This window comes from Geotrypetes seraphini, chromosome 3 (assembly GCF_902459505.1).
Source record: "Geotrypetes seraphini chromosome 3, aGeoSer1.1, whole genome shotgun sequence".
Taxonomy (NCBI): Eukaryota; Metazoa; Chordata; class Amphibia; order Gymnophiona; family Dermophiidae; genus Geotrypetes; species Geotrypetes seraphini.
This window is the reverse complement of record NC_047086.1, coordinates 63,130,988-63,146,497: the sequence shown is the minus strand read 5'-3', so window position 1 is coordinate 63,146,497 and position 15,510 is coordinate 63,130,988. Positions and strand designations below refer to the sequence as shown.

The window sequence follows — 15,510 nt, the reverse complement described above, 5'->3', positions numbered from 1 at the left end:
GGTTTGCTTTGGGGGAGGGGAGACAGAAGAGGGCCATGGAGAGACAGAAAGACAGGCAGGCAGCGCATTACAACGAAATACAGACACACAGAAAGACAGCAGGCAGGGAGAGAGACAGAAAGAAAGAAAGACAGACAGACTGGGTGCCAGAGAAAGAACCAGAAAGAAAGAAGGACAGACAGCGGGAGGGAGAAAGACAGAAAGAAAGGAAGAGAGAGACAGGGGCAGGGAGAGACACAGAAAGAAAGAAAGAAAGAAAGAAAGACAGACAGACAGACATGTATTCTAGCACCTGTTAATGTAACGGGCTTAAACACTAGTAGGGATATATTACTGTACACTTGGACATCATGAAGAGAGGTAGTGAGTCTGTTGGAGAATGGAGATGTTATGTTAATAGCTTGACCACTGTAATTTTTTCTTACATGCATACATCTCTGGTTGTAATCTCTATAATGCACACAGATGAACAGGTCAAATATCAGTCAAGACAATACTTAGCCTCTGCATTGGACTAAGTTAGGATTACCATATGACTCCAAAAAAAAGGAGGATGGATTGAGACATCTGGGTTTTACTTCCATTGCTTTCAATGGAAATAAAACCCAGATGTCTCTATCCATCCTCCTTACTTCCATTGTTTTCCATGGAAGTAAAACCTGGATATCTCAATCTGTCCTCTTTTTTTCTGGAGCCATGTGGTAACTCTAGGCTAAGTACAGGGGTTTGGGATATTTGATTGCTATAAGAAGCAGGATAACAGAAGGCAGAAACAGAACGTATCCAGGAATTCTAAAAACAAATAGGCTTTCTTTGAGGTCACTAACAAGCTGCTTTCCCACCTGTTTTTTTTTTTTCCCTGTGATTCTCAGACTTTACCTATAATGTGCAATTACTTCAGACTACTCTTCCTGTCTCTGCCTGGTACATAGCATTTCTTTCTCTTTTGTAATCTTGGATCTATGATCTTTCTGCTTTTATAATCTGACTAGTCTTTAAGCCAGTTACATTAACGGGTGCTAGAATAGATGTGTGTGTCTGTCTCTTTCTTTCTTTTTCCTCTCTCCTTGGCCACTTTCTGTCTGTCTTTCTTTCTTTCTGTCTCTCTCTTTCCTCGGCTGTTCACCAGCACCCCTTGCCTGCAGCAGCCCTTTCCCTTCATTGTACCTCCCCCCTGTCCAGCAGCACCTCTTCCCTGCTCTCCCTGTCCAGCAGTAGGCCTTCTAACTTCCTTTTACCTCCCACCCTGTACAGAAGCACCCCTTACCTGATCCCCCTGTCCAGTAGTACCCCTTTTCCTTTCCCAGCTCCCCCTGTCCAGCATCCGCTAGCCTGGGCAGCCTCGGGGCTTTTGCTAGGCCGACCCACCTCGCATTATCGAAGTGGGCCAGCCTTGCAAATGCCTCACGGCTGCTGCGTTTGCTGGTCCAGAAGTGAGAAGAGGCGTCCCGGCAGCAGCAGCGAAGGAGTCAAACCGCCACCGCTGCTAAAATCACTGCACATGCCGCAAGCTGGCGCAAGCCAGCGCATGCGCCTCAAGCCACCGCACACACCGCAAATAGAATACGGCCACGGAAGCAGACACCACACTGTCAGGGATCATGGCCTCCTAAGTGCGCATGTGCGCTTAGAGTTTTATTATAGAGGATATGTATAGCATAGAATACTTTCTTCATGCAAACTAATTCTCTATAAGATTCATAAGTATTTTTTATTTCTATTTCTTTTTTCTTTCTTATGCTGTCCACTCTGGTATTTCCACAAATTAGCACCTGCACTTCTTTGTTGTGAACCTCCTTTCTTTGCTGATAAGAAACTAATTATATGAAGCCTGTTTTTTGGGCCTATGTCTACTTCTTACAAATTTACATTATTCCATTCTTTTCCACATGCAATTATACAGTATGTCTCTGATAAGACATCACGTGATGAGGTTAAGGAGAGTAAAGAGATGCAATAGCCAAAAATCAATTACAGCCTTCCAATTAAACTTTTGCCTTCCAATTAATATTTAGTCAGCAACATGTGCACAATATTTTCTTTTTACTGATATTCTGACTATATATTTTCTTTCCAATGATTTCCCATCATCCAATTTAAAAGGCTGATGTACTTTAAAAAGATATGGCATACTCTGGGAAAGAAATACATGAAAGGCACAAAACATAAGAGCATAAGAATAGCCTTACTGGGTCAGACCAAAGTTCCATCAAGCCCAGTAGCCCGTTCTCATGGTGGCCAATCCAGGTCACTAGTACCTGGCCAAAACCCAACATTCCATGCTACTGATCCAGGGCAAACAGTGGCTTCCCCCATGTGCCTATCCCAGGCTCTCTTGAATTCAGACACAGTCTTTTGTCTCCACCATCTCTACCAGGAGACTATGCCACACATCTACCACCCTTTCTGTACAAAAGTATTTCCTTAGATTACTCCTGATCCTATCATCTCTTAACTTCATTCTATGCCCTCCAGAGCTTCCTTTCAAATGTTTGACCTCTGGGTCATATAAGCTAATGAATATGCATCAGAATAAAGACTGGGCTCTGGGTCCAGCAAAGTAAACTCTGTTGTTTTAACCAACCAGGAAGACATACTTCCAAATGTTCTCCCTGTCTGTTTCTTTGTGTATTTATAGAAGTGTGTGTTATGTTGTGCTAGCTTTCCTTGGTGCTTTGTGTGGGAATTTGGGCTGTAAGAATATTGTTTTAATGTGTAACCTTTCTTTCTATGAATGTATGAGTTCATAATCTGTAATAAATAAATATAAATGCTCCACTATCTGATTTGAGAGCACTATCTCAACAGAAGAAAAGCCTCAGGTTTGCATTTAGGTAAAGCATAAATGCTCAAACCCCGAGTTCATAATCTATCCTGAATAAACAAGATAAAGAAAGAGAAATTGGTTCCTGTGCACAGAGGTTGTATGAGTGTGTGTAGTTTGGGTATTGTTGTTATTGTCTGGGAATAGGTGCTGGACACAAGACAGGTTTTGAGGACCCCATTGTGGCCCCTGGACCTTGCTTGGGGGGCCAACAAGTTGCTAACAGAAAGTACAAAGACTAGTAAATTAAGGGGTCATTTTACTAAAATGTAGTGAGATCAGGACTTAATGTGTTTTTATCACAAGACTTCCAGTGCACTAACCCAGAGTTAAAGCAGCTCTTTTTTAGGGTGTTTTTTGTGGGTTTTTTTTTTAATATTTGCAGGTCATATGCTAATGTTTCCATTAACACACGAGACTTGCAAAAGATTAATACTTGTTGCCTCCTATTTATGGGGTGCTAGTTGCTCTTGTCTTAATTCTGCATTATCAAGTTAGCACATGCTAATTTTTATGAGCTAGTTGGATAATGTAGGAATGCCCACCCATGACATACACCCTCCAAAAATGTTGTTTAAAAAAAAAAAAATCAATAATTGAATCAAATCATTAACCCTGTGTTAAGCGCTCAGAATCCTTCAGTATGAGGACACCTTAATAATCAGTAATGGGAGGTTTTATTTACCTGCAAAATAATAAATGAGAGAAAGAAGGCTCAAAATGGTGATACCAAAACAATATATCCAACAGTAATTAAGCTAAAAGATGGGAGACATGCTTAGTTCAGTCATTTGCAAGTAATTGCTATACAGCTTGCTTTTAGACAAGGATCTTCACTTTACTTCTCTGTGTAGGAAGCAGTTCTATAACTGGGTACCTCCTTCTAGGTGCCCTGATGTTGCACTGTGAAAGCACAAGTCTCCAATACTTCACCCAACCTCCACAATATCCAACATCCCTCTCCACAAAATTACAAGTTGTTCCACATGCTCTCATATATTTCAAATCTGGCAAACTGTGGCCTCAGGTACTCCTCCTACACCCTTAGTAATGTTCAATAGAGGTTTGGATACTGGTGTTTTTATTCCTCATTGGCCCACATTCTTTTATTGCAGTTATTTAGGTAAATTTTTTAAAAAACTTTAACTTTTTTATCCACCATAATCTTTTTAGAAGTTTTCTTGAGATTATTCTATTTAAATATATTCAAATAAATTGTATACTTAGCTTAGTATGCTACTGGGTTACATGATCCGACATGTTTCGCAACAATTTGCAAAAAACTCTGAGTAAGATGGTGGACATAATGGCTCTGGGGGATCCTTGATAAAGCAAATTGTTGCGAAACATGTCGGATCATGTAACCCAGTAGCATACTAAGCTAAGTATACAATTTATTTGAATATGTTTAAATAGAATAATCTCATGGAAACTTCTAAAACTTCTAAAAAGATTATGGTGGATAAAAAAGTTAAAGTTTAAAAAAAAATTTACCTAAATAACTGCAATAAAAGAATGTGGGCCAATGAGAAATAAAAACACCGGTATCCAAACCTCTATTGAACATTACTAAGGGTGGAGGAGGTGTACCTGAGGCCACATTTTGCCAGATTTGAAATATATGAGAGCATGTGGAACAACTTGTAATTTTGTGGAGAGGGATGTTGGATATTATGGAGGTTGGGTGAAGTATTGGAGACTTGTGTTGTATAACTCCCAACCATTAATGAAACTGAGTTAAATAGTGCCATCTTTAATGTGAATAGTAACATAGTAACATAGTAGATGACGGCAGATAAAGACCCGAATGGTCCATCCAGTCTGCCCAACCTGATTCAATTTAAATTTTTTTTTTTTTTTTCTTCTTAGCTATTTCTGGGTGAGAATCCAAAGCTTTACCCGGTACTGTGCTTGGGTTCCAACTGCCGAAATCTCTGTTAAGACTTACTCCAGCCCATCTACACCCTCCCAGCCATTGAAGCCCTCCCCTGCCCATCCTCCTCCAAACGGCCATGCACAGACACAGACTGCACTGTGAAAGCATACACTGGCTTCCAGTGGAAGCAAGGGTCATTTTCAAGTTTGCCTGCCTCTGCTTCAAAACCATAATAGGTTCATCCCCAATCTACCTATCGCACCATTTTGAATTTCCAAGCACCACTTGCTCACGTAGTGCCTACCTGTTTGCTTTTCCATCCTTGAAGGGCTATATCTACAAGAGATTCCTTAATAGATCTATGATAGTAACTATGTTACTATCATTCCAAGCAGGCAAATGGAATAAATTGTTTAACCAACTTCATTTCAAATGCACCCTCCTACCAAACCTTCAGGAAGTCAATTAAAACCTATCTCTTTGATAAATTTTTCTGACTCCTTTCCTGTCTTGTTGTATCTTTGAAATGCTTCCGGATAAATTTTGACATGCTATTGTAATTTGAAAGTCTTTTTTGTAAGATCGCTGTCTGTATACCGTCTCTTCCTCTGTAAACCACTCTGAACTGCTTGTGGTACTGCGGTATACAAAAATAAAGTTATTATTATTATACAGTATAATAGCATAAAAGAGGAGGTTAGTTTGTTATCCTGTGAAATGCCATCTTTATTATTGTTTCCTTGTGGCGGGCATAGATCACCCTAAGGTACTGCTACTCTTTGCCCAAGTAAGAAAGTGACAGAAGAGAACAAGATACTGTAATATATGGCTAGTTCTGTTGCCAGACTACCAGTACCCACTTCTATTTCATCCTTCAATTGATGAGGGTGTGTGGGCAGGGTTTTTGTTGTTGTTGTTGTTGTTGGGGGGGGGGGGGGGGGGGGTTCTGACCTGTCAGAAGAAACATTCAGAATCAACAAAAAAATGTTAAAATTTTCTCTTTCATTTCTAAAATGAGCACATACCTATTTGCAACCTTTGAATGTTAATGGGTATTTAAAATGACAAGTTTGATTTGAGCCCAGTGTAAGTAAATGAGAGTATATCTAATAATTTAAGATGAAGAAAGAACATGCCTGCAATTTGGTTATTGAAATAATGATTAGATAACTTGAATATTTTATCACTTGGGAAACACATGATTGGTGGTACATGTGAAAGCAGGCATGCTTCTAGTAACACAATTACGATCCTGATTCCTTTCATTTTGAATTGTTAGATTATTAAATTCCCCTCTGTTCTTTGTTCCTTTTTTCATTTTTGCTCTCTTATCCTTACCTTATTAACTGGACAATTTTTATTCAGTTAATCCTATTTTTTTTTAAGTGGAAGAGAGATGCATGCTTCCAACAGTTTTTGAACATAAGATCCTTGATTCTTTATCTAAGTAATGTGATTCTATTCTGATCTTAAATGAATTTCAAACAGCTTACATGACCTTAATTGTATTCGGGAGAATTGGCAATCATAAAAACATGCAGTGAAGTAAATTTAACTTATCTTGATTAACTAACATAATTGAATAGCTACTGTAGTGCAGTATAATTTACAGAAGGTAAAAATGAAACATGATATCCATTTACAATCTTTTTTGCTGTTGAATATGTCTGCAATCACTGCTATTCATATAAATTGTACAGAATTCTTAAAAGCAAATTTATCCATACCAGTACATCATTGTCGATCAATTACGGGAACAAAGTTCAAAAGGATTTCCTGTGGGTGCACAGGTATATACCGATGAAGATAACCCTTTTGGAAGCTGCTCCCTACACCCTCCCCCCCCTCTTTGCAAGGATGGCTAGATAAAGTACAGTTAGGGATTTTAAATTTAAAATATCCAATAATTCTTGACCCATGCATTTTATATCCACAAAATATGTGGGACAAAGAATTCCTGTGCCAATTTGCATGTTGTGAGATTTTCCAAAGGCAAACTTTTCTGGGGAAATTGTCTTTGAAAACTTGACTTACAGGCCCAATTCCCCACTTCCTGTCATTAACCTGTATAGTAGTTTAAAGTAAAAGTATCAGGGAATTCAATCGTATATATCAGAATGTATATGAAACGTATTGAGAATAGTGTTTAGTAGCAGGGAATCATTCAAACCACATTAACAGAAACTCTTAGCATCACACCAACAATATAACAAAATATAAAACAACGGAGAAAAATAAACCTCAATTGTGAGAGGCCGGGACTACACAAGTACCCGAGCCAACTCACATCATCACTGATTTATGAAAAAACTCCGTGTACATTTAAATAAATAGTTTTCATTCATGCACAGTTAATATTTTTCAAGGATTTTTTTCAAGGGTTTTTTTTTGTGTGAGCAATGTAAGCAGAGTTCAATGTGTTAGAACATATCTACGGCATGAACAGAATCCCAAACTAACTAAAAAATTAGCGAGGGCTACAGCTCAACTTTACGGGTATAAGCAATTGTTGAAGCGTGGGGTTTAGAACAAAAATAAGAGAAAAACATCCACTCATCTGAAGATGTGAAGTGACTCAAAATATTCTCAATTCCTTGTCCCGACAGAAAAGTCTTTCTGTTTCGCCTAAAAGGCTACTTCAGGGGAAGAATCCAATGTCCAAAAGTCTCCCGCTTTTTTCAACGCAACAAATGTAAAGCTGGCTCCTCTCAAAATGGTTTTGGGCCCTTCTATCCCCTTTTCCAGCAGGAAATTGTCCAATCCTTTCTTGAACCCCAGTACCGTACTCTGCCCTATTACGTCCTCTGGAAGCGCATTTCAGATGTCCACCACACGTTGGGTAAAGAAGAACTTCCTAGCATTTGTTTTGAATCTGTCCCCTTTCAACTTCTCCGAATGCCCTCTTGTTCTTTTATTTTTCGAAAGTTTGAAGAATCTGTCCCTCTCTACTTTCTCTATGCCCATCAAGATTTTGTAAGTCTCTATCATATCCCCTCTAAGTCTCCTCTTCTCCAGGGAAAAGAGTCCCAGTTTCTCCAATCTTTCAGCGTATGAAAGATTTTCCATCCCTTTTATCAGACGTGTCGCTCTCTTCTGAACCCTCTCAAGTAACGCCATAGTACGATACACTGTAGTACGATATTTATTATTAGAATTTTACACTGAATAACGCCAGATATTGAATTGGGAGATATTAATAATAAGAAAATTTCTTATTTGCTTAGCAACAGGATAATTCATTTGCTTTTGAATATATCTGCCTAAAGAGCTTCTTACAATTTTAGGCTCCAATTTACTAACATACAGTAAAACTGGCACAGGAAATTTTATGTGGTACTTCTACGCTAGCCTCAAGAGATTGGATCTGTTCCCTGAGTGCTAGGAATTGTTTGCACAAAGCACACACATAAGACCTCTCACCAACTGGGAGATAATCAAATATGTGACACTCAGTACAAAATACTAAATAGCCCCCATCTTGCTGCTGTGCTGCTACCTGCATCTTAATATTGATGATTTATTTGTTAAATTGATAAGGGAGATGGAATATGTACACTAAAGTCCTCTAAGATTGCTAGTTATATGTTAGGCTATGGTAACGTTTAATTTTTATTACTATTTTGGAATGTTATAATTGGTAGGTTGCTCTCCAAGGATTTCTTAGACTAGTACTTAAGAACTAATTACTAGCTAATAAAGATTAGCTAATTACTTTCTTTAACTTTCTAATTGTTTCAAGGGCCAATAAATCAGAGATCAGGCCAGAGATTGGATGGGTGTTGGGGTGGGAAGGAGGGAGAAAATTCAAGTCTAAACTGAAGCTGCCTATGCCCTATTAGCTAAAACATAGAAACATGATGGCAGATAAAGGCCAAATCACCTATCCAGTCTGTGCTTTATACAATTTCAAAACAGCCCCTTGAGTGGGAGGAGTGGCAGCAGCAGCAGGAAGAGCCACAGACAAAGCAGCAGTTCCCAGCAGGAGTTTCTGGGTGAAACAGCCACAGCCCAAACCACATTGAAATAAGATTACCGTATTTCCCCATGTATAGGCCACCCCCAAGTATAGGCTGCAGGAAATGCTGATTAAGGTTTAAAAAAAAACTCTTAGATAAGCCACCCCATGTTATTAACCGCAGCTTAGCTAACAGCTTTTAAACCTTAATCAACCTATACTGTACATCTTAAATACCTCCCTGGACGGCTGCCTAATCCATGTGAGTATTTCACCCTCGATTCCATGGCTCACAATTTTCCGAAGTAGTCGTTCATGTGGAACCTTGTCGAACACCTTCTGAAAATCCAGATATACAATGTCGACAGGGTCACCCTTGTTTATCTGCCTGTTTACTCCCTCAAAGAAGTGCAGAAAGTTAGTCAAACAAGATCTGCCTTTGCTGAAACCATGCTGGCTGGTCCTCATCAGACCATGTCCGTCAAGGTGATCAATGATGCGGTCCTTTATCAGCACCTCTACCATATTTCCCGGTACTGAGGTCAGGCTCACCGGTCTATAGTTTCCCGGCTCTCCCCTCAAACCTTTTTTGAAGATCGGCATAACATTCGCCACCTTCTAGTCTTCTGGAATCTTTCCCGATTTGATCGACAGATTGCCTATTAGTTGAAGCAGTTCAGCTATAGTCCCTTTCAGTTCCTTGATGACCTTCTGATGGATTCCATCCGGTCCCGGGAATTTATCACTCTTAAGCCTATTGATCTGCCTGTGTACCTCTTCTAGACTGCCCGTCAAACCTGTCAGTTTCCCGTCTTCATTTCCAGCATATAGCCTGATGGGTTCCGGTATGCTGTGTATATCCTCTTTGGTAAATATAAACGCATAAATGTGTTCAGTTTATCGGCGATTGCTTTGTCCTCCTTTAGCACTCCCTTTGTTCCATTGTTGTCCAATGGTCCCACCGCTTCCTTCGCGGGTCGTTTCCCCTTAATATCGAAAGAACGGCTTGAAGTTTTTCACCTCCTTGGCTATTTTTTCCTCATAGTCTCTTTTGGCCCCTTTTACCGCTTTATGACACCTGCGTTGATGTTTGTGCTTATTCCAGTTTTCGTCCATTCTTGACCTTTTCCATTCTTTAAATAAAGTTTTCTTGTCTCTGATCATTTCCTTCACATCGGTTCCTTGTTCTTTTTCCTCTTAGACTTCTTGCTGATATGCAGTATATATAGATTTTGCGCCTCGGTGACTGTGTCCTTAAAAAGGGACCAAGCTTGCTCTAGCGTTTTTACAGTGCTTATCCTCTTCTTAATCTTCTTCCCCACCATGAGTCTCATCCCTTCGTAATTCCCTTTTTGGAAGTTCAGTGCTGTGGCCGATGTTTCGCCCCTGTGTCCAGGTCAAAGCTGTTTCCCAGCGTCCCTCCCCCCCTCCCCCCCCGAAGCGGCACTGTGGGGTTGTTCTTCATGACGGACGGAGGAGGCGGACGAGGAGGCGGACGGAGGAGACGGCGCTGCAGCACCCGGCTCTGACAGGTACATACTCCGGATTCTGGAACCAATCGTTGTTGTTGCCACTATTGTCTATGGGGAACTTTGCTTTGATAAACGAGCATTTTGGATTACGAGCATGCTCCTGGAATGGATTATGCTCATAATCCAAGGTACCACTGTATATAGAAAATGAGCAGATCAAGATCTTATTTGACTTTAAAATACAAACTGACAAGCATTTGGAGCACAACAGTCCTGACATCATGGTCATGTGACAGTACCCATTGATAGTAGAATTGATGAGAAAGAAGTAAAAAAGTAACAACACTGATTTACAAACTAAAGTGGAAATACTCTGGAGTAAAAAAATCAACGGTAATACCAATTGTGATTCGAGCGTTTGGTGCAATACTGATTGGATCCCCAAAATACCTGGACATTTCAAAATACACATCCTAATCCATTTTGCAGAAAAATTACTCTATTTAAACTAGCATACATTGTGTCACTATCTTTATGATCACTGAGCTCTGGGTAAGACCTGAATTAATATGATTAAAACCAGTCAACATTAGCTATACTATGCAAAACATGAAGATATAATAATAACAATGATTAAATGTATAGGATTTCCCTGTAAGTGGATATATGGCATAACTTTCCTTTGAGATGACAGAAAAGAAACAACCCCCCCCCATAAAACCCAATAATGGAGTTCAAGGCATGGATTAAACATAGAGGGGCATAATCAAAAGGGACGTCTAAGTCCGTTTGCATCCAACTCGCAAGTCGTCCAAAGTTAAAAACAGCCTAGGACACATTTTCGAAAAATATGTCCATAATTTTTTTGTTTCGAAAATAGTCTAATTATACGTCCTGACGATCTGATCATCCAAGCTGCTAAAATGTCCATTTTATACCACATTTCTGTCCAACTTTTCGTCCAAGTCAAAAATGCCTAGAACAAGCCCTCTTGGACTTGGGAGGGGTCTGCAAAGTGATGGACTGCACACCCAGACATGGCACATAAATAGTGGGGTATCTTACAGAGCACTGCTGTGAACTTCACAAAAAGGGTGCCAAGTCATCATCTCACTACAGCTCCCTTACAGGTCATGGTGAGCCCCCCAAACCACCTCCAGAATCCCCTAGACCCATTTATCTACCACTCCAATAGCCCTTATGGCTGCAGAAGCCACTTATAGGACAGTAGAAAAGGGTTTTGGGGGTGTATAGGGGAGTGCACATGTTTAAGTATCAATGCAGTGATTACAGGGGCTTATTGGCATAGGTCCTCCTCTCTATGGGTCCCTAATCCACCCCCAAGACGACGTAAGCTGCCTCTATACTGGATGACTAGGCTTTCCTATGCCAGGTGGCCAGGTGATGATGGTCTGGAGGCTGAATTTTAAAGGTGTGATTAATATTTTTATGAGGGTGGGGGGGGGCGTCGGTGATCACTGGGGTAGTGTGTGTGTGGAGAGTCTGTTTTATGTGTTTGCAGTGCTTATCTGGTGACTTTAGGTGGTTTTTTGTGACTTAGACCATGTTTTAAATGGTCTAAGTCACAACGTCGAAGTTCCGTCGATCCTGGGCTGTATAAAACTTTTGGTTATACATGCTGTACGACTAAGTCTAAGCCGGCCCACGTCCCGCCCAACTCCCGCCCTCAACACTCCTCCCAAAACGCCCCATTTAGCTTTGGTCGTTCAGCGGCACTATGTAGGCCTAGGTCGTTTAGAAATACATCCAAAACCCGTTTTTATTATCGGCACTTGGACGTATTTGGGAAATGTTCGTCCAAGTGCCGACTTAGGCCGGTTTTTGGACGTTTTTCTCTTTCGATTATGAGCCCCATAGGATCTTTAATTATGAGAGATTAAAGGAGAAGATGGAGATTAATTGTAGCCCAAGGCAATGAAACAGCAATTAACTGGGCAGAATACATGTGCCTTGTGGTTGCCTCCAACTGTTATATTCCGTTTCTATACTAGGGGGGGTGCTGAAAAGTTCTCAGCCCAACCAAGAAGAGAATGATGTGGATATGGTTTGATCAATGATCTGAAACAAGGTCAAAAATATTACATTTTGTTTCTGCAATTTGGCACTCAATAAAATAACACTCTTTTCAGCTAAATAATGCTCAGAATTTATGAAGCTGGTTGCTTGGGCTGAGAACTTTCCAGCACCCTCTCGTATTAGGATGGCATCTTGGGAAACCACAGATAGAGTATAATATTGACTATTGCATTATTTACATCCGGAGTCAGATTCAAAGTAATCCATAATATGTTCTCTCTGATCTGTACCATATAAGAATCAATAACCAAGATTATGGAGCATTGATAGTCTTCCTGTGAAGATTGACAGTGTATTTCGCCAGGACATTTTCTGCCAGTAGGTTATATCACTTCAACATCTACCCCAGGGATTATACTAGACTAATTGGAAGCTGAGGAAGTTTCTGGCAGGACATTGTTTTACTTCATCTCTGACAAAAACTGTGTACCAGTCTGTCAGAGAAAGTCCATAGCCTTTCATTTTTGGTCAAGTCAAGTGATTTTGGTCCTTATTTGAAAACTGTGTGAAAAAGCTCCATATGAAAGCAAAATCAACTGCCTTCATCTTACTAGGTCAGACATTTCACTGTATTTTTTATAAACTGCAATGTTTCCTATAGACTAGTACTTCACAACCCAGTCACTGGGGCACACCCAGCCAGTTGAGTTTTCAGAATTTCCATTATGGGCATGTATGAAATAGATCTACATACTAAAGAGGCAGAGCATGCAAATTCATCTCATGCATATTCATTGTGGATATCCTGAAAACCAGGGCTGTATTGAATATTCCTATTTGATTAGATCCCTTCAAGACAATAGATTAATATTGGCCGCCGATTACATCAAATGGGAATCCACTCAACGTAAACCCCTCCTGAATATCTGCTTTCATAACAGTTGTTTTTTCTCATAATTGTTCTTCAAAACAAATTGCATTGCTATAAAATAATTAGGATAAATCTTTTAAACAAGCTAACAATAGAATTGTACAGAAAATAATGTGCTTCCATAAGAAGCAATTAGTAGTTTCCTTCTGAACTAATTGTCATATTCTTAGCATGCCTGGGTGTCCCCACCCACCAAATGCCCTTCGATCCAGTATTTCTTTCTCCTTCTCTGACATCCCTGGGTCCACTATCTCTCCCTTCCTCCTTCTCTTCCCTCCTTTTACCCTCCCCCCCTGCCATCCCCAGGTTTATCATATCTCCATTTTCTATCCCTCCCCACCACCCCCGGGTCCCCCATCTCTCCCTTTTTCTTCCCAACTGCCCTCCCATCCAGTATCTCTCCCTTTCCCCTCCTCCTTTCCATCTATCCCCATCACTCATGGGTCCACCATCTCTTCTTTTTTCTTCCCAACTACCCTCTCATCCCAACATATCTCCCTTCCTCATTCCTCCCCTATCTAGCATTTCTGTTGAAAAGCTGTAATATTAAGGGGGGAGGGGGGGTCAAGCAGTACAGCTCCAGGGGATCCAAGCAGGTGGGATGTCCTTCCTTTCTTCTTTCCCCCTCCAATCCACAGCCTCTACCTTCCTCATCATTTAAAATCTTCAAGGGGATCACCAGCACAGCAGTAGTTCTCAAACACTGCCCCTTGACCCTTCCCTGATCTTCCTCCATCGCAGCCAACTTCCTCTATGCTACTTCCCGTTTCTAGCTCAGCAGGCCATAGTGGACAAAGAGTGGATGCAGGCAGCACTTGAGAACCACCGCCACGCTGGCGATCCCCTTGAAGATTTTAAAACATGAGGTGGGTAGGGGCTGCAGACCAGAGGGAAAAAGGAGAAGGGAAGGATATCCTGCCCACAGGGACCCCCCTGGAGCTGCCCTGCTTGATCCCTCCCTAATGCCATCTTTAATCGCATTAATTTTTTTAACACAAGTTAAACAATTAATGTGTTAATCATGTTATTAATGCGTCAATTTTTCAGTCCTAATTTTAATGTTTTTTGCTACTCTAAGCTTCATTAGAGAGCAGGTATTTCAAAGCGATATATAAATTTACATAAATATAATGTTTGATGTAATGTTAGCTTTTTTATATAAATTTGTAACAACCAGAGGGTAACTAGTTTCTATGCAGTAATTAAAAAAAAAATGCAGAACCTAATATGAAAACTAACAGCATTTGGCTCATAAACTAGTCACCTTCTGTTTGCTTCAACAACTGCTCCATGAATTAGTTATATATAACATCTTAAAACTTTATCTCCAGAGCACAACCTGTTGAGATGTTTAACTTTGGAGTAACTAAAATCACAAAATTTTATTCTTACCAAATTTGTTAGACTTCCTAAGTTATGTATGTTTCCATTTTAATACTTATCCTTTCATCCAGTCCATATACAGTATACTCCAACTAGTATACTCCTCCCTATTGTACACAGAATTTCTAGCCAAAAAGATTCCATATTACACTGTGCCTTTTCTGGAGCAGACACTAGTATTTGTAATCATCTCTCTAAGTTAAAAAGACTGACTGACTACTAATTAATGGAAGTGTAGATGCCTCAGTAAAAACAAAGATATTTATTGGGGCTTTTACTGACTATGCTTTACCTGCTCCAATACCTTTAAACTTTTCTACATTGCTTTATTTTCTGCTCTGATTTTATAGTTATATGTACATTTTTGTTTTCAGTCTTAATCAGTGATACAGTTCAATTAAGACAGCAGGCTTGACTGCTAATTAATTGAATCTCCAAGCCTTACTGAGGCATGGCTTTTACTGATTGACATGCTGTGTTACTTCCAAAGCAATGCAAGATGTCTCATCAGGTGAGTGACTGTAAAAGTTCCACACAGCAAGACAAAAAGTTATTTATCACAGAATGTCCATTCGGGTTTTTTTCCTTTGATAACTTTGCAATATCTTTGATAATGTTGCAAATATCTTTTTTTTAAATTAAGAATTATATGAGGGGGGTGCTGAAAAGTTCTCAAGCAACCAACTTCCTAAATTCTGAGCGTTATTTGAAATGAGTGTTATGGTATCTTATTAAGTGTCAATTTGCAGAACCAAATATTCTGTTGTTTTTTGTTTTTTTTTTTACATTGCTTCAGATCATATCCACGTCATTATCTTCTTGGTTGGGCTGAGAGTTTTTCAGCACCCCTTCATAAGAGGAATGTCCACCTAGCACAAAAGAATAGAACTTGAACCAACCAATCCCTTTCTGGAAACGTCAATCGCTCCTCCTAAACTTACTTGCTCCACTTCATCACTGACGCTGAAACCGTGGATTGAAGACAAAGTTTTATTTTATTTTTCTTTCCAGCTTATGATTTATCTTTAATCT

At 39.9% G+C, this 15,510-nt stretch overlaps 1 protein-coding gene across 1 annotated transcript in view; it reads right to left on the bottom strand.

The window, feature by feature from the left end:
• The window catches only part of KHDRBS2 (KH RNA binding domain containing, signal transduction associated 2), a 626,093-nt gene that overhangs the window by 454,135 nt on the left and 156,448 nt on the right, over window positions 1-15,510 (bottom strand). The gene's annotated exons all lie outside the window — the stretch shown is intronic.